The 24,290-nt window shown below is 37.9% G+C and overlaps 1 protein-coding gene and 2 non-coding genes across 3 annotated transcripts in view; 2 read left to right on the forward strand and 1 right to left on the reverse strand.

Annotated features, from left to right (window-relative positions):
- Window positions 1–24,290, forward strand: part of LOC134326575 (zinc finger protein 665-like) — a gene marked incomplete at both ends in the record, with an annotated part of 64,045 nt that overhangs the window by 15,600 nt on the left and 24,155 nt on the right. The gene's annotated exons all lie outside the window — the stretch shown is intronic.
- Window positions 10,159–10,231, forward strand: trnak-cuu (transfer RNA lysine (anticodon CUU)). The gene has a single exon. It is a non-coding gene; the product is annotated as a tRNA-Lys (tRNA).
- On the reverse strand, window positions 10,418–10,491 carry trnan-guu (transfer RNA asparagine (anticodon GUU)). Its single transcript has one exon. It is a non-coding gene; the product is annotated as a tRNA-Asn (tRNA).

Genomic DNA, 24,290 nt, shown 5'->3' on the forward strand with positions numbered 1-24,290 from the left:
TATACATCTGAATCTCTTCACCAAATGAACCGATTCATGGAGTTGTTTATGCACAACATCATAATGAAACAGAGTGAGTCGTTTCTGACTCGTTAACTCAGTGATTCAGTTCGCAGCCACAAATGCGTAAATGCTCCGCAGGATCGAACAGCCTAATGGGCCGGTTTCATGTCCACTTCTTTACAGGTTGTAAAATCTACAAAAAAAAAGTACAAGTACACAAAAAACTCCTCAATTACAGTAACGCGAGTAAATGTCATTCCTTACTTTCCACTTCTGGGTTTGGGTCACAGTGTTACCCACTGATCCACCATGTGGCCCATACAGCTCAAATAATGGTGTCATTTTTAAACTCATGAGTTTACACTGTATATACTGTATATATACATATATACAGTGTATCACAAAAGTGAGTACACCCCTCACATTTCTGCAGATATTTAAGTATATCTTTTCATGGGACAACACTGACAAAATGACACTTTGACACAATGAAAAGTAGTCTGTGTGCAGCTTATATAACAGTGTAAATTTATTCTTCCCTCAAAATAACTCAATATACAGCCATTAATGTCTAAACCACCGGCAACAAAAGTGAGTACACCCCTTAGTGAAAGTTCCTGAAGTGTCAATATTTTGTGTGGCCACCATTATTTCCCAGAACTGCCTTAACTCTCCTGGGCATGGAGTTTACCAGAGCTTCACAGGTTGCCACTGGAATGCTTTTCCACTCCTCCATGACGACATCACGGAGCTGGCGGATATTCGAGACTTTGCACTCCTCCACCTTCCGCTTGAGGATGCCCCAAAGATGTTCTATTGGGTTTAGGTCTGGAGACATGCTTGGCCAGTCCATCACCTTTACCCTCAGCCTCTTCAATAAAGCAGTGGTCGTCTTAGAGGTGTGTTTGGGGTCATTATCATGCTGGAACACTGCCCTGCGACCCAGTTTCCGGAGGGAGGGGATCATGCTCTGCTTCAGTATTTCACAGTACATATTGGAGTTCATGTGTCCCTCAATGAAATGTAACTCCCCAACACCTGCTGCACTCATGCAGCCCCAGACCATGGCATTCCCACCACCATGCTTGACTGTAGGCATGACACACTTATCTTTGTACTCCTCACCTGATTGCCGCCACACATGCTTGAGACCATCTGAACCAAACAAATTAATCTTGGTCTCATCAGACCATAGGACATGGTTCCAGTAATCCATGTCCTTTGTTGACATGTCTTCAGCAAACTGTTTGCGGGCTTTCTTGTGTAGAGACTTCAGAAGAGGCTTCCTTCTGGGGTGACAGCCATGCAGACCAATTTGATGTAGTGTGCGGCGTATGGTCTGAGCACTGACAGGCTGACCCCCCACCTTTTCAATCTCTGCAGCAATGCTGACAGCACTCCTGCGCCTATCTTTCAAAGACAGCAGTTGGATGTGACGCTGAGCACGTGCACTCAGCTTCTTTGGACGACAAACGCGAGGTCTGTTTTGAGTGGACCCTGCTCTTTTAAAACGCTGGATGATCTTGGCCACTGTGCTGCAGCTCAGTTTCAGGGTGTTGGCAATCTTCTTGTAGCCTTGGCCATCTTCATGTAGCGCAACAATTCGTCTTTTAAGATCCTCAGCGAGTTCTTTGCCATGAGGTGCCATGTTGGAACTTTCAGTGACCAGTATGAGAGAGTGTGAGAGCTGTACTACTAAATTGAACACACCTGCTCCCTATGCACACCTGAGACCTAGTAACACTAACAAATCACATGACATTTTGGAGGGAAAATGACAAGCAGTGCTCAATTTGGACATTTAGGGGTGTAGTCTCTTAGGGGTGTACTCACTTTTGTTGCCAGTGGTTTAGACATTAATGGCTGTATATTGAGTTATTTTGAGAGAAGAATAAATTTACACTGTTATATAAGCTGCACACAGACTACTTTTCATTGTGTCAAAGTGTCATTTTGTCAGTGTTGTCCCATGAAAAGATATACTTAAATATCTGCAGAAATGTGAGGGGTGTACTCACTTTTGTGATACACTGTATATATATATATATATATATATATATAATGAAACTTGATATATATAGAATGAAAACTACCCCCCAAGCGCAATGCAAAGGGGTTTGTGTACCTTTGGTCATTAGTTTTTAACTTCAAATCCCAAAATTGAAATGTTAGTTTTCAGTTTCGTTTCAAATAACAAACAAACACACATTGATAGTAATAACGACATGATCTGACCCCTGTTCTGACTTTTGTGTATAAAACTAGGGTTGCCAACTTTCATAAATAAGGAACACCCTGGGCTGGCGAGTTGGCGGGTTGGCGTAGGTATAGGGTGTGGGATAGGATGTTGGGCCAGTGTGACAACCAGCTTGGCCCCTCTATGGCCCCCCTAACTGCGAACACACGGCGACAAGGCTGCACACCAAAGTAACCCACATTTTATTAAGTAATTGGCCCCTCTAGAACCCCCACTGTAAAGAACATCATGTAACATTTTTTCTCAATAGTGCAAACAACATTTTTACATAATCCATCTTCACACTGACATGCAAACCCGGTTCTGGATGCGCTGCCCACTGCGCTACTTAAACATTGAAATAGTAAAAAGTTTATGCTGATATGTCTGCGCACACAACTTAAATACTACTTAAAATAATAACCAGACGCGTTCTTATTCCCACGACAGCAGCAGTTTCCTTCTGTTTCATACATATCGCGCCGTCTCAGTCTAATCTGCGGCATTTCTCTCCCATTGATAAAAATACAGAACAAAGCGCGTCCTGTGTCAGTTCAATACGGAACGCGACGTTTAGTTTCCAAATAAGGAACAATTCTGTATTTTAGGGGACGGTTGGCAACTCTATAACTAACATGACAACGTTACAACGTCCAGTACAAAAATCGCTTCCCCACATTGTTTATTTTATTTTTTGCAGATAGAGCAAATATGTGCACGTCACTAATACAAACACAAAAGTCAGAACAACAGGACGCGTCGTTATTATTACTTTTAACACTTGTGTTTGATTTACACTGTCTAAACAATAATATAAGCATGTAAGCGCATGCATGCGCGTGCGTGTTTATTTCCGATCTCCAGTGAGAAAATCGGGGGTCCTAGGGCCTGCCCTGGTTTCATTTAGTTTCATTATATATATATATATCAAGTTTCATTATATATATATTGAGTTTAATTATATATATATCAAGTTTCAATTTATATATATCAAGTTTCATTATATATATATTAAGTTTATTATATATATATCACGTTTCATTATATATATCAAGTTTCATTATATATATATCAAGTTTATTATATATATATCAAGTTTCATTATATATATATATCGAGTTTCATTATATATATATCGAGTTTCATTATATATATATCAAGTTTATTATATATATATCAAGTTTCATTATATATATATCGAGTTTCATTATATATATATCAAGTTTCATTATATATATATCGAGTTTCATTATATATATATCGAGTTTCATTATATATATATCGAGTTTCATGAAACTGGATATACTGTATATGGAATGAAACCTGATATATATATATAATGAAACTTGAATGAAACAGGGAAGGCGCTAGGACTCCGCGATTTCCTCATTGCTCCTCCAAACGCAAAGCAAGCGCTTTGATCATCAGTTTTATACTTCACATTCCAGGTTTCAGTTTTCAGTTTGTTTTCAAATAGCAAACAAACACACAGTGAAAACGCCTCGTATTTTAATTTTCCAAAATCAGCATTTATATCAGTTCAATTGGAAATAAACGCGCACGCGCGTGCATGCGCTTACATGCTTATATTATTGTTTAGACAGTGTAAATCAAACACAAGTGTTAAAAGTAATAATAACGACGCGTCCTGTTGTTCTGACTTTTGTGTTTGTATTAGTGACGTGCACATATTTGCTCTATCTGCAGAAAATTAAAGTGAGGAAGCGATTTTCGTACTGGACGTTGTAACGTTGTCATGTTAGTTTTATACACAAAAGTCAGAACAGGGGTCAGATCATGTCGTTATTACTATCAATGTGTGTTTGTTTGTTATTTGAAACGAAACTGAAAACTGAAACCTTTTTAATTTTGGGATTTAAAGTGAAAAACTAATGACCAAAGGTACACAAACACCTTTGCATTGTGCTTGGGGGTAGTTTTCATTCCATATATATCAAGTTTCATTATATATATATCAAGTTTCATTATATATATATCGAGTTTCATTATATATATATATCGAGTTTCATTATATATATATATATATCAGGTTTCATTATATATATATCGAGTTTCATTATATATATATATATATCAAGTTTTATTATATATATATATCGAGTTTTATTATATATATATCAGGTTTCATTATATATATATATCGAGTTTCATTATATATATATCAAGTTTTATTATATATATATATATCGAGTTTTATTATATATATATCAGGTTTCATTATATATATATCGAGTTTCATTATATATATATCAAGTTTCATTATATATATATCGAGTTTCATTATATATATATCGAGTTTCATTATATATATATCGAGTTTCATGAAACTGGATATACTGTATATGGAATGAAACCTGATATATATATATAATGAAACTTGAATGAAACAGGGAAGGCGCTAGGACTCCGCGATTTCCTCATTGCTCCTCCAAACGCAAAGCAAGCGCTTTGATCATCAGTTTTATACTTCACATTCCAGGTTTCAGTTTTCAGTTTGTTTTCAAATAGCAAACAAACACACAGTGAAAACGCCTCGTATTTTAATTTTCCAAAATCAGCATTTATATCAGTTCAATTGGAAATAAACGCGCACGCGCGTGCATGCGCTTACATGCTTATATTATTGTTTAGACAGTGTAAATCAAACACAAGTGTTAAAAGTAATAATAACGACGCGTCCTGTTGTTCTGACTTTTGTGTTTGTATTAGTGACGTGCACATATTTGCTCTATCTGCAGAAAATTAAAGTGAGGAAGCGATTTTCGTACTGGACGTTGTAACGTTGTCATGTTAGTTTTATACACAAAAGTCAGAACAGGGGTCAGATCATGTCGTTATTACTATCAATGTGTGTTTGTTTGTTATTTGAAACGAAACTGAAAACTGAAACCTTTTTAATTTTGGGATTTAAAGTGAAAAACTAATGACCAAAGGTACACAAACCCCTTTGCATTGCGCTTGGGGGTAGTTTTCATTCCATATACAGTGTATCACAAAAGTGAGTACACCCCTCACATTTCTGCAAATATTTCATTATATCTTTTCATGGGACAACACTATAGACATGAAACTTGGATATAACTTAGAGTAGTCAGTGTACAGCGTGTATAGCAGTGTAGATTTACTGTCCTCTGAAAATAACTCAACACACAGCCATTAATGTCTAAATAGCTGGCAACATAAGTGAGTACACCCCACAGTGAACATGTCCAAATTGTGCCCAAATGTGTCGTTGTCCCTCCCTGGTGTCATGTGTCAAGGTTCCAGGTGTAAATAGGGAGCAGGGCTGTTAAATTTGGTGTTTTGGGTACAATTCTCTCATACTGGCCACTGGATATTCAACATGGCACCTCATGGCAAAGAACTCTCTGAGGATGTGAGAAATAGAATTGTTGCTCTCCACAAAGATGGCCTGGGCTATAAGAAGATTGCTAACACCCTGAAACTGAGCTACAGCATGGTGGCCAAGGTTATACAGCGGTTTTCCAGGACAGGTTCCACTCGGAACAGGCTTCGCCAGGGTCGACCAAAGAAGTTGAGTCCACGTGTTCGGCGTCATATCCAGAGGTTGGCTTTAAAAAATAGACACATGAGTGCTGCCAGCATTGCTGCAGAGGTTGAAGACGTGGGAGGTCAGCCTGTCAGTGCTCAGACCATACGCCGCACACTGCATCAACTCGGTCTGCATGGTCGTCATCCCAGAAGGAAGCTGACGCACAAGAAAGCCAGCAAACAGTTTGCTGAAAACAAGCAGTCCAAGAACATGGATTACTGGAATGCCCTGTGGTCTGACGAGACCAAGATAAACTTGTTTGGCTCAGATGGTGTCCAGCATGTGTGGCGGCGCCCTGGTGAGAAGTACCAAGACAACTGTTTCTTGCCTACAGTCAAGCATGGTGGTGGTAGCATCATGGTCTTGGGCTGCATGAGTGTTGCTGGCACTGGGGAGCTGCGGTTCATTGAGGGAAACATGAATTCCAACATGTACTGTGACATTCTGAAACAGAGCATGATCCCCTCCCTTCGAAAACTGGGCCTCATGGCAGTTTTCCAACAGGATAACGACCCCAAACACAACCTCCAAGATGACAACTGCCTTGCTGAGGAAGCTGAAGGTAAAGGTGATGGACTAAACCCAAATGAGCACCTGTGGCGCATCCTCAAGTGGAAGGTGGAGGAGTTCAAGGTGTCTAACATCCACCAGCTCCATAATGTCATCATGGAGGAGTGGAAGAGGATTCCAGTAGCAACCTGTGCAGCTCTGGTGAATTCCATGCCCAGGAGGGTTAAGGCAGTGCTGGATAATAATGGTGGTCACACAAAATATTGACACGTTGGGCACAATTTGGACATGTTCACTGTGGGGTGTACTCACTTATGTTGCCAGCCATTTAGACATTAATGGCTGTGTGTTGAGATATTTTCAGAAGACAGTAAATCTACACTGCTATACAAGTTGTACACTGACTACTGTAAGTTATATCCAAGTTTCATGTCTATAGTGTTGTCCCATGAAAAGATATAATAAAATATTTGCAGAAATGTGAGGGGTGTACTCACTTTTGTGATACACTGTATATCAAGTTTCATTATATATATATCAAGTTTCATTATATATATATCGAGTTTCATTATATATATATATATCGAGTTTCATTATATATATATATCAGGTTTCATTATATATATATCGAGTTTCATTATATATATATATATATATCAAGTTTTATTATATATATATATCGAGTTTTATTATATATATATCAGGTTTCATTATATATATATCGAGTTTCATTATATATATATCGAGTTTCATTATATATATATCAAGTTTCATTATATATATATATCAAGTTTCATTATATATATATCAAGTTTCATTATATATATATCGAGTTTCATTATATATATATCGAGTTTCATTATATATATATCAAGTTTCATTCCATATATATCAGCATTTGCTATATATTTCCTGTTTGGCTTGCCATAATATGTATGTATATATATATATATATATATATATATATATATATATATATATATATATACACACACACACACACACACACCTAATTGATGTGTGCCATATGTGGTTCTGTGATGAGAAATATAGGTGGTACTTGGAAGTTTTGGTTTGATAATGGGTGGTACTTGGTCTTTAAAGTTTGAGAATAGGATATAGGATATATAGGATATAGGATATTTTGACTAGGGTTGTATGTATGGTGCATCATTAAACTGTTATACATTATTTGATTCTATTAGATGAGATGGTTTGTCTCTGTATTGACTCGCGATTCATTTAACCCAACTGTGAGGTTCTTTTTTACCCAATGCTGGGTTCATTTTACCATGAATTTTACTGTGATATGTGAATACTACTACTACTAATAATAATAATAATATTAATAATAATAATAATAATAAACAGCACAAAGATGTTTTTGAGGTGTTTTTTCATTATTTAGTATTAATAAAAATAAATGACTGAATATAAAAATGTATCTGGATACACAAAAAAACTAATTAGGAAAATGTTAACAAAATCAGACAGTTAATAATTAATATATTATTTACATTGTTGAAAATCCTGCATTTCTTTGATTGTAGCCACATATTATTTGTAGCCGACTGTAATGAGATTAAGCATAAATACATTTAAGAAAGTACAGCATTAAAGCATAATCTCATTAAAATAGGCTACAATTTAACACTATAATACAAATGATTAATGTCTGAATTATATTAACTAATTATTATTTAATAACTGTGATTAAACAAAAATATAAAATACATCTAACATACATCTTAAACTGCTCTTCTTTACATGTTAAATTCCTCCTCTGTTAAATAAATCACGGCCCCTGAAACCCGGAGAGCTGAAGATTTACCATTGTGCTGGTTCACTACCTGCTGTAATGATTCTCAAGCTGGAGACACTGTTTATGAAAGTGTAAATCAAAGCAATAAAAAGCTCTAAAACAAACATCTACTGCTTGGATGAGAGACGCTGCTCTACAGGACTGTAATAAACCGAAAACAATGATCATGTCCAAGCTCTAATACCAACAGGAAGAGCTTCCTCTGTTCCTACTGCTGCAAATACTCAACCATGTTGGATCCAGACTGTTATAACATAAACATTTCATTCTCATGTTTCCTCTCCTTGTTTCCTGGTCTCCAGAAGACACTTCAGAACAGCAGGAGTTGGAGCTTCATCTCTGTAACCAGACTCAGTTCCAGAACTCTTTCATTTCTGTAGGTTTTGTAGATAAAGAACTCTTGGAAGCATCGATTTATTCTTCTGCTCTCAGAGGTCGTCTTTTCAGCTCACTGTGCACAACAACATCTACTTCAACTGGACAGTCAATCACTAAATGTTCAGTCTAATGACTTGAACCTTGTAGTAACTCTAGAAATGTAAAACTGTAATATGGGTGAACAAGTCAAACACATTTTGTAATAACATTTATCCACTGCAGACCCATTAAGTGATTTTTTTGTTGATTGCTCCAGTGTGGAATGAAAAAGAATGATGGTGATGCTGGAAGTCACTGGGTGAAGAATTCCTCGTTACTCTCATAACTCACATCATCCTCATCCTGAACATCTTTTACTTCCTGCAGCTTCTCCTGCAACTGAATCCTAACAAAACGTAACATAAACTTTAATATGAAATCAACCACTCGTAGTCACCATGTACTGACAGTGTTTACAGTGTACTTTGTAGTGGTTGTTGTGTTAGAAAACATTGCAGAATTTCTTCTTAGCAAAGAAACCCTTTTATACCCTGGTTATTTATTATATTTATATAAAGATTATAATGTTTAGTTATCCTCATTTAATCTGTTTGATTTGATTATTTTATTAGACTTTAAAAACTGGTCTATACATAATTGAATAGGCACTTTATATAAGTTTACCATCCCATTACTTCATAATCCTACAGTAAAAATACTTAAACGCTTCATAAATATGAGGAATTCATATTATAGTTTGTTTTGCTTATTTTATGGAGTTTTAAATGTTTTCATTTGCATAATTTTACCATCTAATTTCTTTAAATCATCAAGGTAAAAACAGAAGATGGTATTATGGGTAAGTAGGACAATTATTTAAATATAGTGGATTTAACTGAAAGCAGGTTTCTTTATTTTTAATACCAAAGAAGGTCTGAATTTGGAACATGTAGATTGTTCTACATTTAGACTAGAACAGACTTTATTTCTGCTACATCTGTGTGCATCAGGACTCGATAAGTTTATTAAAATGTAAAACTTCTTTCTGTTTAATCTAATGTACTAAAAGTCAGAGCATCGTACCGTAAAACAGGGTTTAAATGCGCACTAAAACTTTTAGTGTACACAATGTGATCAGTACCGTAAAACAGGGTGTAAATGCACACTAAAACTTTATTAAGTAGAAATAGTGCGACTGAGCAAGTCCAGAAGATCTAAAACAAATGCAGCTCCCAGTTTCAACCTCAAAAAGCTTCATAAATCTCTTTTCTAGCAAGAAAACTCAATAAAAAACAAGAACACAACAAGAACTCAGCACGTTTTCTCCACTCAAATGATCCACAGGTGAGTTTAATAACAAGCAGCAGAAACAGCGTCCTGTAATAAGAGTCCCAATACCGCTAGATCCCACTGTCACTCTGTTCATTGTAGTGCTGCTGGGTCCTAGTGCCCTATAGTTCACCTACCATACTGCGCTCCATGTGTCTCCTACATGCAGTGACCCACAGTAATACTCAGTATGAGCAGAAAGACGCGACTAACTTACACTTTTACATTTAGTTCTGATTGTTATATTCTGAATTGTGTTTGTTTGTAAACTGTGAATTAGTTCTTAATCTGGTCGTGATGTTAGTGAAGTTCTGACCTGCTGCTTAAGCCCGGCTAGCTCAGTCGGTAGAGCATGAGACTCTTAATCTCAGGGTCGTGGGTTCGAGCCCCACGTTGGGCGAGTATCTTCATTTAACATCTACAGAAACCAAAAGAAAGTTTTTCCACTTCAGACAGCCGGTCTCCGGTGACTTATCAGGTGGATATTTGTGCTTGTAGGACTGTTGTTCACTGGATGTTTTTCAGTTACTTATTTCCACTGTTCGGTGGGACTACACAGAATAACTACACTGCAGTAAAAGGCACTCGTCCCTGGGTGGGCTTGAACCACCAACCTTTCGGTTAACAGCCGAACGCGCTAACCGGTTGCGCCACAGAGACACAGGCACTGTTGCTTTATTGGACGGTACACATGGGTCACATGACTTGCTAATGTTTACTTCATGCTAATAAACAGTGTAATTACACAAGGTTACATCGAACACAGTCATGGACAATTTAGTGTCTCCAGCTTGGATTGTTCTATCGGGCCACACCCACTTTTTGACTTAAATTAACAAACAAGTGATCCTTCTCTAACTAGCAGGTCCTATTAACCTGGGCTTCAAACATTGTCTCTGACAAGTGTGAGATCTTTTTACTGCCCCTCTCATTCAAGTCAGAAACATGATTATTTTAATTAGCCAAACTTAATGACCCTTCTGTAAATGGTTTAATGTGCTCACTGCTGCTACTGGATTGTTTTTCTTTTCTACAATGTAAGTTCATACCTTCAGGTTCATGTTATTTGAGATCTCTACATAGATTCTTCCTCATGTACAGAAAGACGCAGTTCAGTTTGAGAAGCTCACAGCGGGAGAGCGAGTGAGTCTGCGCGTTCAAATGAATCAAATAAGCCAATTCTTTAATCCGGTTCTTTAAGTCGAACGACTGGAATAGACTCGAAAGAGTCGATTCACTAAGTTGATAGTACTCAGCAATGAGCAGTTGGAAGCTGAGGGAGTCGATTCTTTTTGATGAAGTCAAAATTTTTTATATGTTATACAAAATACTTAAAAGAGTCAGATCACTATCGTTAGCTGTCATTCAAAAATGAATCGCGGGTCAATACAGATACAGATATAGAGACAAACCATCTCATCTTCTTCATAATCCCAGTCCTCACAAAACTGAACTAACAATAAACAGAAAAAACATCATCCACCAAACGCATGGATAGAGCAGCAAAAATCATCGGTGCTCCTTTGCCTACCCTCCAGGACTTATACACAACAAGGACAAGAAACCTGGCAGGAAAAATTATCACAGACTCTGCACACCCTGGACACGAACTCTTTAACCTCCTACTCTCTGGCAGGCGCTACAGAGCCCTGAACACAAAATCAAACAGACACTCTAACAGTTTCTTTCCAAATGCCATCAAACTCATTAATAACAAAAACTGAACTACTGTTTACTGTTGTTTACATGCCACACTGCACTTTATACATGCTGTATAATACCGTAACTGCATCTTACCTTACTCAACTATTTATCTTACACTATTTTTATATTTTCTGTACATATGCAAATTCTGCTGAACATGTAAATTTGTACATTGTCTACATAGTCTTGTATGTATATTGTATTGTTTGTAAATTGTAGAGAGTCTACATAGTCTTGTCTGTATATTGTATTGTTTGTAAATTGTAAAGAGTCTACATAGTCTTGTCTGTATATTGTATTGTTTGTAATTGTAAAGAGTCTACATAGTCTTGTATGTATATTGTATTGTTGTAAATTGCAGAGAGCTAACAACAGCCGGAAACAAATTCCTTGTGTGTGTAAACATACTTGGCGAATAAAGCTGATTCTGATTCTGATTCTGATTCTGATCCAGAGAAACATAGTGCAGAATGCAGCAGATCAAGCTGAAGCTCACGTGATGAAGAGGGACATGCAAATACTGAAAATGCAAACTACTGGACACACAACCTTCTATCAGCTCATTGTTTGAAATGCAGAAACCAAAACTGAAAGCTTTCTTCTCTGTACAGTGCTATACATCAATATTCATCCCTTAAACTTTCCACATTTTGTATTGGTACAACCTAAACTGAAATGAACTGCAGAACTCAGCTGCTAGAATTCCTACAATCCCACAATCAAACATTTACACTGACTTCCTGTTCCTGTCTGAATTCAATATAAAACACTTCTTCTGTTTTAGGTTCTACATGTCTTTTCCCCACAGACATTTCCAGTCTCCTTCAACCCTATTTACCCCCTCGCACTATTCGATCCTATGACAGATATTTGCTGTCTGTTCCTTATTCAAGGCTACATACTTTTGGAGATATGGCTTTTAGCATGGTTGCCCCAAAATAATGTTCTTCTTTCTGTATGCCTGTGTGAACCTTTTTCCCCCACTTCAAAACAAACAACACATAATTTCAGATTTAAAAAATAAAGTAAATACAAAAAGCAGTTTTTAAATGATGATTTCATTCATTAAGGGAAAAAAGCTATCCCAAACAACCTGTCCCCTGTCCCCAATGAACTAACTGTGATTAACCACAATTTTGGGAAAGCTGGGTTCAATTTCACTAGCCACACCCAGGCCTGATTACTGCCAGACCTGTAGAATCAAGAAATCACTTTAATAGAACCTGTCTGACAACATAGACTAAAGGATCTCAAAAAGCAACACATTATGCCCCGATCTGAAGAAATTCAAGAACAGATGAGAAACAATGTCATTGACATCTATCAGTCTGAAAAAGGTTACAAAGCCATTTCTAAGGCTTTGGGACTCCAGCGAACCACAGTGAGAGCTATTATCCACAAAGAAAACATGGAACAGTGGTGAACCTTGCCAGGAAAGGCCGGCCTACCAAAATTACTCCAAGAGCACATCGACGACTCATCCAGGAGGTCACAAAATAACCCAGAACAACATCTAAAGCACTGCAGGCCTCACTCGCCTCAGTTAAGATCAGTGTTCATGATTCAACAATAAGAAAGAGACTGGGCGAAAATAGTATCCATGGGAGAGTTCCAAAGTGAAAACCACTGCTGATCAAAAAAAAAAACACAAAGGTCTGTCTCAAATTTGCCAGAAAACATCTTGATAATCCCCAAGACTTTTGGGGAAATATTCTGTGGACTGATGAGACAAGAGTGGAACTTTTTGGAAGGTGTGTGTCCCGTTACATCTGGCGTAAAGCATTTCAGACCGACAGTCAAACATGGTGGTGGTAGTGTGATAGTCTGAGGCTGCTTTGCTGCTTCAGGACCTGGATGACTTGCTGTAATTGATGGAACCATGAATTCCGCTCTCTACCTGAAAATCCTGAAGGAGAATGTCCGGCCATCAGTTCGTGACCTTAAGCTCAAGCATACTTGGGTTCTGCAGCAGGACAATGATCCGAAGCACACCAGCAAGTCAACCTCTGAATGGCTGAAAAACAAAACAAAATGAAGGTTTTGGAGTGGCCTAGTCAAAGTCTGGACTTGAATCCGATTGAGATGCCGTGGCATGACCTTAAACAGGCCGTTCATGCCCGAAAACCCTCCAATCTGGCTGAATTAAAACAATTCTGCAAAAAAAGAGTGGGCCACAGAGATGTGAAAGACTTATTGCCAGTTATCACAAACGCTTGATTGCAGTTGTTGCTGCCAAGGGTGGCACAGCCAGTTATTAGGTTTAGGGGCAATTACTTTTTCACATAGGGTCAGGTAAGTTTTGATAGCTTTTTTCCCTTAATAAATGAAATCATTATTATAATTCACTCAGGTTATCTTTGTCTGATGTTGAAATTTGTTTGATAATCTGAAAAATGTAAGTATGACAAAAAAGCAAAAACCAAAGAAATCTGTAAGGGGGCAAATACTTTTTCACAGCACTGTGTGTAATGATTGTATGACCTGAAAATGTAAATCAATTCCTGTAAAACTCTCTCTCTCTTCTTTAGTTCAGTAGAAGTGAAACTGTTCTGATCATGTTCTGTTCGAGTGTGGATCTGTTCCGTGTCTGTGTTTGTAGTTTTGTTGATAATTGAAGTTGATGAACGCAGGTGAGTTTATACATTTCCACACTTCTGTACATTACTGTGTATTGTTACTTTATGTAGTTTAAATTGTTGATTTGATTTAAACACACTTGTTTTGAACATGACGCTCACAAACTAAACCACCTGCTGTAAATAACTTGCTGTGTTTACTAATGTTTCTGTTTACCTGTACACTGTAAAAAAATTTATCAGCTTCAACTTAAAAACTTAAGTTAAAAAGCTGCCTTAAAATTTCAAGTAGAATCAAATTATAATTACTATTTACTTCAACTCATTACTTCATGTCTAGTTTTGCTTTGGATTCCTGTTTTCAGGTTGATCTGACTATGTAATGCTTGTTGTTTCAACTTAGAAATGCAAGTTTAAAATACAGATGACAAAGCATTATGAGTTTTGTTCACTTGTCCTAATCACTGGCTTCAACCTATATATTTAAGTTAAAATCAGTCTTGACATTAGTTCTTAAGTTAAGATAATGTAAAATTATTTAGAGTTTTAAATTGTGAATTATAGTTATAACAACAGACAATTTATGAGGTAACAACTCACTTTTATTTTTTTGGATGAGGAGTTGAATTCAACAACACATTTCAGTGTGATTACATGTTAACAAAGAAAGTACAAAAATAAATAATTAAAAAAGTGACATGTTAAAACCCAAAACAAACCAAAACATTAGGAAATGTAATTAAATCTTGAAACACATTTTAATCTCCTAGAGCAACTCATTACATATGAACGTGTGTATACACCGATCAGCCATAACTTTAAAACCACCTCCTTGTTTCTATTCTCACTGTCCATTTTATCAGCTCCACTTACCATATAGAAGCACTTTGTAGTTCTACAATTACTGACTGTAGTCCATCTGGTTCTCTGCATGCTTTGTTACCCCCCCTTCATTCTGTTCTTCAATGGTCAGGACCCCCACAGAGCAGGTATTATTTAAGTGGTGGATCATTCTCAGCACTGCAGTGACACTGACATGGTGGTGGTGTGTTGGTGTGTGTTGTGCTGGTATGAGTGGATCAGACAAAGCAGCGCTGCTGGAGTTTTTAAATACCGTGTCCACTCACTGTCCACTCTACTAGACACTCCTACCTAATTTGTTCACCTTGCAGATGTAAAGTCAGAGATAATTGCTCATCTATTGCTGCTGTTTGAGTCGCTCATCTTCTAGACCTTCATCAGTGGTCACAGGACGCTGCCCACAGGGTGCTGTTGGCTGGATTTTTTTTGGTTGGTGGACTATTCTCAGTCCAGCAGTGACAGTGAGGTGTTTAAAAACTGCTGTGTCTGATCCACTCATACCAGAACAGCACACACTAACACACCACCACCATGTCAGTGTCACTGCAGTGCTGAGAATGATCCACCACCCAAATAATGAAGGGGGGGAAACAAAGTATGTAGAGAAACAGATGGACTACAGTAAGTAATTGTAGAACTACAAAGTGCTTCTATACGGTAAGTGGAGCTGATAAAATGGACAGTGAGTAGAAACAAGGAGGTGGTTTTAATGTTATGGTTGATCTGTGTATATTTCAATCACTAACAGCTAATGACAACCAAGTAGCCAGATGTTTTACAGTTTGTACCTTAGGAGCTTGTTTCTTAATCCATGTATTCGTGCAGAGGCTTGGTCTGGTTTGATCTTCATCACCACTCGCTGTAGAAACTCAAAGGAATACTTCATAGCTTGTGGATACTCAAGATTCACACAATAGATGATGCCCACAAGCATGGCAAAGCTGCATGGCACATCTTTGAGGTTGTGTAGTACAATGGTCTCCTCCACCACAACTGCCACATTGAAGATCTCTCGAGGAAAGGCATCCTGTAGAGCACCTTCATGGCCTATCAGGAGGCCAACTTGCATCCCCTTCAAAGCCACATCCAGTGTCTCACCATGAGCCTTCAAAATAAAAAAAAATATATATAGTGTCACCAATTTGACTACAAGTACAATGCTTACGCACTATAAGGCCAATTCAAATTTCTGTCATAATCCTAGACCAGTGATTTCCATGACCACTCCTTGAGGAACCCCTGCTAGCCCATTTTCTAGCTATCTTTGCTTTAGCACATTTGATCCAATTCATTAAGGGTTTGAGAACCAAACGTTAAGTTTGATCAGCTGCTAGAGGAGAGATTTTTGGAAAATGGACTGGAAGTTGTACCTCAGGGCCTGGGATTGAGAACCACTGTCCTAGATTTAAAAAAATTGACTAGTTAATTGGTGAGGTAAATCATTACAAAACTCATTATTGCCAGTATACAACATATAGAAAAAAACACACACATTTTATCAACTGGTATCTACCCAAGACGATTCTGTAGTAATTAAAGTAAGTAATTAAAAATAATGTCTAATTCATTAGTTTTTCACAGGACCCACAGTATATCTGCATTACACATCTGTGTTAAAATGTATGCATGCAACTGCAGTTTTGCACCACAGAAAAAGATATAGTCTTACATCACACATCCTGATGACATTTGCTGGATCTTCTGATAGGTAGTATGGCAGACCAAGCAAAGCTGCAGTCCTTCTCCTCTCATTTGTGTTCTACAGGATACATAAATTATACAGTGAGAGATGAAAAATAAAACACAAATAGTGACAAATTTTACTCTCATCAGATTACTGCACTTACATCTTCTTCAAGGCAGTCCAAAATGCCTTTGAGTGCCCCCTTCTTTCCAGACATGGCTGCTGCTTTGTACACCTCCAGCAGTTTTGGGACAAAACCATCAAGTCCATCCAAAAAAGACTGAAAAAGGTCTGTGGTGACGACTCTCTTGAACTCTGCCCTAATCTAAGGAGACACAGACAAAAAACAAACAATAGCTGAACACAGCACCTTTGAGTAGGACATATGGTGTACACTATGGGCACAGGTACTCAAGAACTTAGTTAACTGTTTGATCTGCCAGTATTCAAATCCTGAAAACACTACTTATTTCCACTCCAAACATATCTTGACTGAACAACTGCATCTGGAGTATATAAAAAATTACAAAAAATGTTACTGTTACTTGAATAGCAAAATAATTTGGAATGCACATCCCTATCTGATACATGACTTGTGTGACTGATTACCTGCCTCTCGGTGAACAGAGCTGGCCATCTGTTAAGGACATCTGCAACAAGTGGCTCATCACCTATGATTTCTTGTCTGCGGTGTGAAAACGTAGCAGTCATCAGTTCATCCACAAACTGAAGATCAGGATTTTTCTTCTGCATTTCAATAACCATCATGTTCCGTTTTTCCTCCCCACTTTCTGCACTCTGTCCTTCAGGTGGATCTGGCAAGTAGTTCACTTCACCCTTTTTTGATTTCTTCACACGTTTCCCCTTTACATCGCCACTTTTTCTTTTGTTGATTACCACCTCAGGGCATCCTGCTGCACTTAACTTTTGCCGATAATTTCCAAGCTTAAATTTAAGGCTGTGAAACCATGAGTACCATCCCTTTCCAGACCCTGGCTCCTTAAGACAGGGATGTTTTTTAATGAGTGCTTTGGCTACACTCTCATAGTGATGTCTTTCAGGATAAGCACTAATCTTTGACATAATGTCTGCCAGTGTGTCAAGGATATCTGTTTTTATAGCTTTTGGAATGACCATCACAGATCCATCTTTAGCATACCTACAATTTGCTTCTTTCAGCTGAAGTTCCACATCATGTGAGAACTGTGGAATCAGGAAGGGGTCAGGCCATTCCACTGAATCCCCACTACTGGGAGATGTTAAGCTGCATGTGTCCAAGGTTGACTCTGAGAGAATGGCATCAGCTGTGAACAACACTTTTAACGTTGCCCTCTCCACCGGAAGGTCTCTGATGTCCGTCACGTTGCACAACTGATTATTGAATTCTGGATCTTCGAATTGTAAAACAAATCCCCCTTTCAGTCCAAGATTTGTTCTCAGCACTTGACACAGCTTCTCAACACTTGTGGGGACATTTTCAAGTGTGAGGCGCCTGATTTCGCTTTCTGATATGATGACTCGAAGCAACATTGTTAACCACTTTTACCTGGGGAACAAAATAGTTGTAATAACAGAAAAAATATTTAGTACATATACACTTTCAAAGATGGTTCTTCAAGGACTCTTTAGTAAAGACAATGGTTCTATATAGCACCAAAAAAAGTTATTCTATTGTATACAAGCTTGACATCCTAACAATAGCAGAGCCATTTTTGGTGCTATATAAAAAGAACCATTTAAGCATGCATATGGTTCTTTGAGTGTTCTATAAAGAACAACTTTACTAAAGAAACATTTTTTTTTAAGAGAGTATCAGTTGCATTTACACATATCTGTCCTCTAAACATTTCTTTATCATGTCTCAGGACACCCATTTCTTTGATGTTGTCAAAGTATACATAGTAGAACATACAAAAATCACTTACAGTAGCTTTAATTCAGCAGGAATGTCCTGGGAGTGACAAACATGCGTCCCTGAACGAAGTATGACACCAGTGGAATGTAGTCATTAAGATCCTCTGGTTTTACCAAAACACATTCAGAAGGGCTTTTCTTCACAAGATGGTAACTCCGCAGATGCTCCACAAAGTATGCCGTAAAAGGTTCGATAATGAAGCAAATTTGACTATCCAGCACAATACATATTTCCAAAATTCTACCAAAGTCTGGAAGTCCACTTGTGCTCCCAACAGAAAGAATCATTCCCTTTGAATATTTCGTTCCATTTAAGATGACATTAGGAGTCAGCCCAAGAGTGTGAACATTACTGAACCTATTCAAGATAGCTTGTCTGACACCATTGTCCAAGATGTCCAGGTACACATCAGACACCTTTGCAGTCTCAACCTCTGGCTTGAAAATACTTGGCATTTCAAGGTAATACGCCAGCATAAGCTGATGCCTCGAGGCCAGAGTAAGCAAAATGTTTTTAAAATTGCCTGCATCACGTACTACCTTTTTAAAGAAAGAATGTTTCGCTTCAAACCTGATTGTCCAAAACTCAGTCAGGGGTCCGAACTTTGTTATGAGATGAGGATAATGCTCAATGAAGTGATGTTTGGGACGCAACTTGTAATCAGGGAAAACTGTCAGGAGCAACTGTCTGTGGTCTGATATTTTGGATTGCAAATAGCAGAGGGAGTCTGAGGTGAAAAATGAGGTTGACATTAACTCCACCAAGTCTTTTAGCTCAAGAACTAATTCCCATGTTTGATCACCTTCTGGAACACGGTGACCAATCAAGAGTGGAAGGAACCGCACAAGACTCCAATTTTCATGTCCATTGCCTCCTACAGTCTTGTTCTTTCTAAAGGTTGGTGAAACTTTTTGAGGACGGTTTGTTTTATCTGAAGATTTAAAAGGAAATCCTTGTATTTCACTATTAAGCTCTTCCAATGTGAAGTACTTCTTGGAAATCAAATTTGCAAGGCACAGACTCAGTTCAACAGGTACAATTCCTTCCAGTACATCATGTAGGAAATCAGGTGGAAAGCCCGTGCATGTGTGAAAACGTGTCAATCTGTTTAGAGGACAGTCTTGTTTCACACCATCAACACACTCAAGTTCTTCCTGCTTCAACACATTTACAGCTTTATCAATAGACTCCTGTGACCTTAAAACAAAGCTTCCACTTCTAACATCACAAGTCTGTATGTCTTCACGACTAGCCAAACAAAATCTGCAAAACTTCCCCACATTAAAGGATTGTTGGAATCCACCTAAAGAGTGTGCAGCCAAGTTGTCTGCTGCCACATACAGCACTGTCCCTTTTATATTACAATCAAGTTTTTCTACAAACACACCAACTGTTTCTAGACGTTGAATGTCTTTGATCAATGGCTCCAAAACCCTATCATACCCATAAATCTTGATATGCTCAGTCTTACATAGCAAAGCTAGGTAGATTGATGACAATGACGACTTATATCTTGCTGACAAATTGGATAGAACCCAGTATACACCACAGACTTTGTGTTTTTTTCTTGATGTGCCTAAAGGATTACAAATTTCAAAGTCGTCAATGTACAATGTTATAGCTACACTGGTATCTTGACCTGAGAGAAGTAGATTTTCTTTAAAATAGCGTCCATCTTGAAATGACCTGTAGTGGCCAGACTGTTCAATTTGATTATTTACCCTCAAAGCTTGCAGTACCTCATCTCTTTTCAAAACTTCAGAAAGTAAGTTTAAAATAGAAACATAAACAACAGTATGAGTTCTTTCTTGTGTACTTAAAACATATTCAACTGGTTCTATGACCGTAAAGTTCTGTCTATAAAATGACTGCCTTTTATGCTCAGTGCCTAGTGGTCCTTCTCTTGAAAGCAGATTAAATGGATTCACACTCTGTAATGCTTCAATTGATGAAGACGTTAAAAATTCCTCAGATGTGCAATTATGCCCCTTCAAAACATTTTCTAATGACTGCCTAGTTATCTGTCCGGTACATTCACCAATATCGAATAATTCATCCACAATTTCTTGAACTGCTGACTGGGACACATGAAGAACTGCTTGCATCCGAAGGAAAAGAGTGGCAAATCGGCGCTGAACAGACTTATGTACTGACTCAGATTCAGGCACTAAAAAATCTGGTGATGTTAAATCATCCAAGTTATCCTGTTCATAACTTGCAGGGGTCTGACTGTAACATTTAACAACAAGGTCAGATTTGAAATCTTCAAATGTAGGACACTGATGATAACGACTTGTTGTGGGAATTCAAAATAACCCTTAAAGATTGACACAGACAACCGGGATAATGATAAAAGCAAATAATCAATTTATTACTCAGCTGAGGGCCAACCTCAATGCAAACCGCTCACACAGCTTTACAGAGAGAGAGAGGCCCCTCCTGTCTGCCCTATCACAGTATTTATACCCCACTTTACTGCCCCTTCAGGCTAACTCTTCTCAGCGACCCAACTCAAGGTCAACTTTCCACATCAAACTTGCTTATCATCCTACAAGAATAGTTAGTTTGTTAGAAACATGGCGTACCTCCACAAGAATGCACCCGTATCAAAACTGTGCATGCACCCCCGCACACACCATCCCGACACCCATGCATTCCCACGGAAGCAAGAAGCCCATGCCAAGGTCAACATATCTCTGCCCCCAAGTAACCTTCCAAAAGTCTCTTCTACCTCTGCTAATTGAACTAAGAAAGCAGAAACGTATAAGTTTGATGCAAATAACTAATAAAATATAAAATTTCCATTCACAATCCTTCCTCTTGTCCTTCCTGAACAACACTAACAAAATTTTATATACTAAATATACCCTTGTCAGAGGTTTAAGGTATTGTTATCATAATCACACCTAAAAAAAAAAATAGTATGAAATGAATATACTGTTTTTGCTAGGAATATTTCTGAGAATATCACTAAGAATAGATTCCCCTCTTTTGTGACTATGTCACAAACCCATAAGTGATTAATAAAGTCTTAATATAAATGTTCCATGCTATCTACTTGTTTATCCTGTCATCCCCCATGGGTGGACGAAAAAACCCTCAGGCTCATCAGAGAATCCTCACGAGCTAATTATCAACCAATTTCCAATTTAGGGAAAATTCCACACCCTACCCATCTTACCAACCAACCTACCTGATGCGATAGTGTACTCAACACCACAGGTTCAGCACAGGATGACTTACATAATAAATAATTACATATAAAATGAATTATATGATTAAGCCTATCAGACAACCATTCTACCTTGATTAAATGCTTCAAAATTTTTCATAAAGGAAAGAAAAAAAAGAATAGAAAACATTTAAATATGATTATACGAGTATTAAATATAAAAATAAGTAAATATAAAAAGTATAAAATATATATATATATATATATTTAAAAAAAACTACTCAAACAACATTAAATCATCAAAAACTTCTATCAACTTGATTGATAAGATGATCAAAACAAAAACTCTCAGTCAAAAGAAACTCAATAGGTAAATAAAAACTATTTACATTAATTATTTAACACTTTAGTTCTTTTCATAAACAGTAATACTGATACCTAATTCTCGAACACCTGTCTAAGAATTTAGCTATCTTTTCCCCAATTCAACCTATCTAAGCCACATCCAATCTTAGACATGCTAACATACAATACACCATGTGTCAATAATAGGCTTTCATTTTCATCAGACTTTGAAATTTCTAGGTTAGGTGAGTCTTTGCCATTTTTGACATATGTTGGTGCTCGGAGTGCGGGCACGCCCAATCAGCACTCGTCCCACCTCACCAAGGCTTAGAAACACCCTTCCTCTATAGATTATCTAGTCTACAACAATTTTCTGCAACACAGGTGTTATCCCCAGGTTTCACTCTCAGTCTCTGGATCTTCCATATGTTCCAAATGTCACTTCAGTGATCCTGTTTAATCAAATAAAAATCACACACAAGCTCACAGTTGACTTTCACTAGTTACTGAGGTGAAAATCTGTCTCATTAAATGTTCTGGATTTTGGTTCAAGATGTACTTTATTACACAGTGTTCAAGGTTTTTTTTCTTCAGTTTGATCAATGAGCTATTTCACACCGTCCAATGTCAGTCGGCTCAATGACGTCCTCTTCTTTTATCAGGTACCCCTCTCCTGGGTCAACACGTTTAGGTGACTTTTATGCAAAAACTCTGTTGTTTTTGTGTGATTATCAGCAAAAGGTCAAGCTGACATTGCCCCTTTAATCTTGCTCTGTGTTGTGTGTCAGGGCTGGTTTCAGTTGATTCCTCCTCTCTCTGGTTCTCAGTTGGTTCTGGCACTCTTCTGCCATGGCTAGCGTGGATCCACGTGGCTCTTTCAGCAACCTTGACGACGGTTTGTGCCGTTAGGAGCACTTGGAACGGATCTAGCCACCTCTTGGCTTTCCACCTTTTTCTCCTGAAGTCTTTCACCATCACTCAGTAACCTGGATTTCAGATCATGTAGATAGGTACTCGTTGGTCCTGGAAGGAAGTCTTTCACCTGCTTGTGAACTTCACACAAAACACAGGACAGGTTTCGCAATAACTTAACATTTCACTCTCACTCATCCGTGAGTGGCCTTGGAGTTTCTCTGGACCCACTTCCTGTATTTGGAGGCCTGCCAAATAGGATCTCGAAAGGGCTTAGGTTTGTTTTTCCCTTATTCTGGTTCTCATATACATTAATATCACTGGCTGGGCCTTAACCCATGTCAGACCAGTATCTACATGGCATTTGGCCAATTTGTTTTTGAGTGTGCCATTTTCTTGCTCCACAGCCCCACAGGCTGGGTGATGGGCACACTGTTGTTTTAAATCAATAAATCACATACTCACGACCTGCTGTAATGCTTTGTTGACAAATGGAGTACCATTGTCATTGCCAATTCTTTCACAGATCCCCCACTTTTGGATTATGTCAGTGCTTTTGCTACCGCACTTGCATCCTGTTTTTAATGTCCCACCCTCAGTTGGGAATGCTTCAATCAATTTGGAGAACATATCAATGAAATCAATCTGGAGATGCTGAAATGGTCAATCAGCCGATGGTTTGGCACTTTAAGGAGTTTTAATTCCCCTACTAACTTTATTTATTTTGCAAATCATGCAGCGTTCACAAAATTTTTGGGAGTAAATAGTTAAGCTAGTTAAGCCCTTAGTGTACCAATGTCTTGAGATACTACCATGCATCCCTCCTTTTTGGCACATGGTCTCGACCATGTGTCAAATTATCATAATCTAGAAACAATTTTTTTTTTGGGAAGACACGGCTTACCAGTTGGACCATACCAAACCTCGTCCTTTTTGTTACACCCAGCTCGCTTCCACTCGGCCTTTCCTTTTGGCTTGGCGAAGGACTGGATGGCTGTCAGGTCAGCTGAAACAGAAATCATTTTTCCCCAACAAAAAATATTTATCTACTGTACATTTCACTGCTGCCTTTTCTTTCTCGGCCATGTCTGCTCTGTTGTTGCCCTGTGAAATGGGATCAGAACGTGAGGTGTGAGCTTCACATTTACATACATCAATAGCTTTTGGAAATAGGATTCCATTCAGAAGTGCAGAAAACAGGTTGTGATGTGTGATAGATTTACCTAAATAGGTCAAAAGGCCACATATACTTCTTCAAATTCATATCTACTGACAGTAAAAATGTAAACA

The sequence above is a fragment of the Trichomycterus rosablanca genome, chromosome 14 (genome assembly GCF_030014385.1).
Source record: "Trichomycterus rosablanca isolate fTriRos1 chromosome 14, fTriRos1.hap1, whole genome shotgun sequence".
Classification (NCBI taxonomy): domain Eukaryota; kingdom Metazoa; phylum Chordata; class Actinopteri; order Siluriformes; family Trichomycteridae; genus Trichomycterus; species Trichomycterus rosablanca.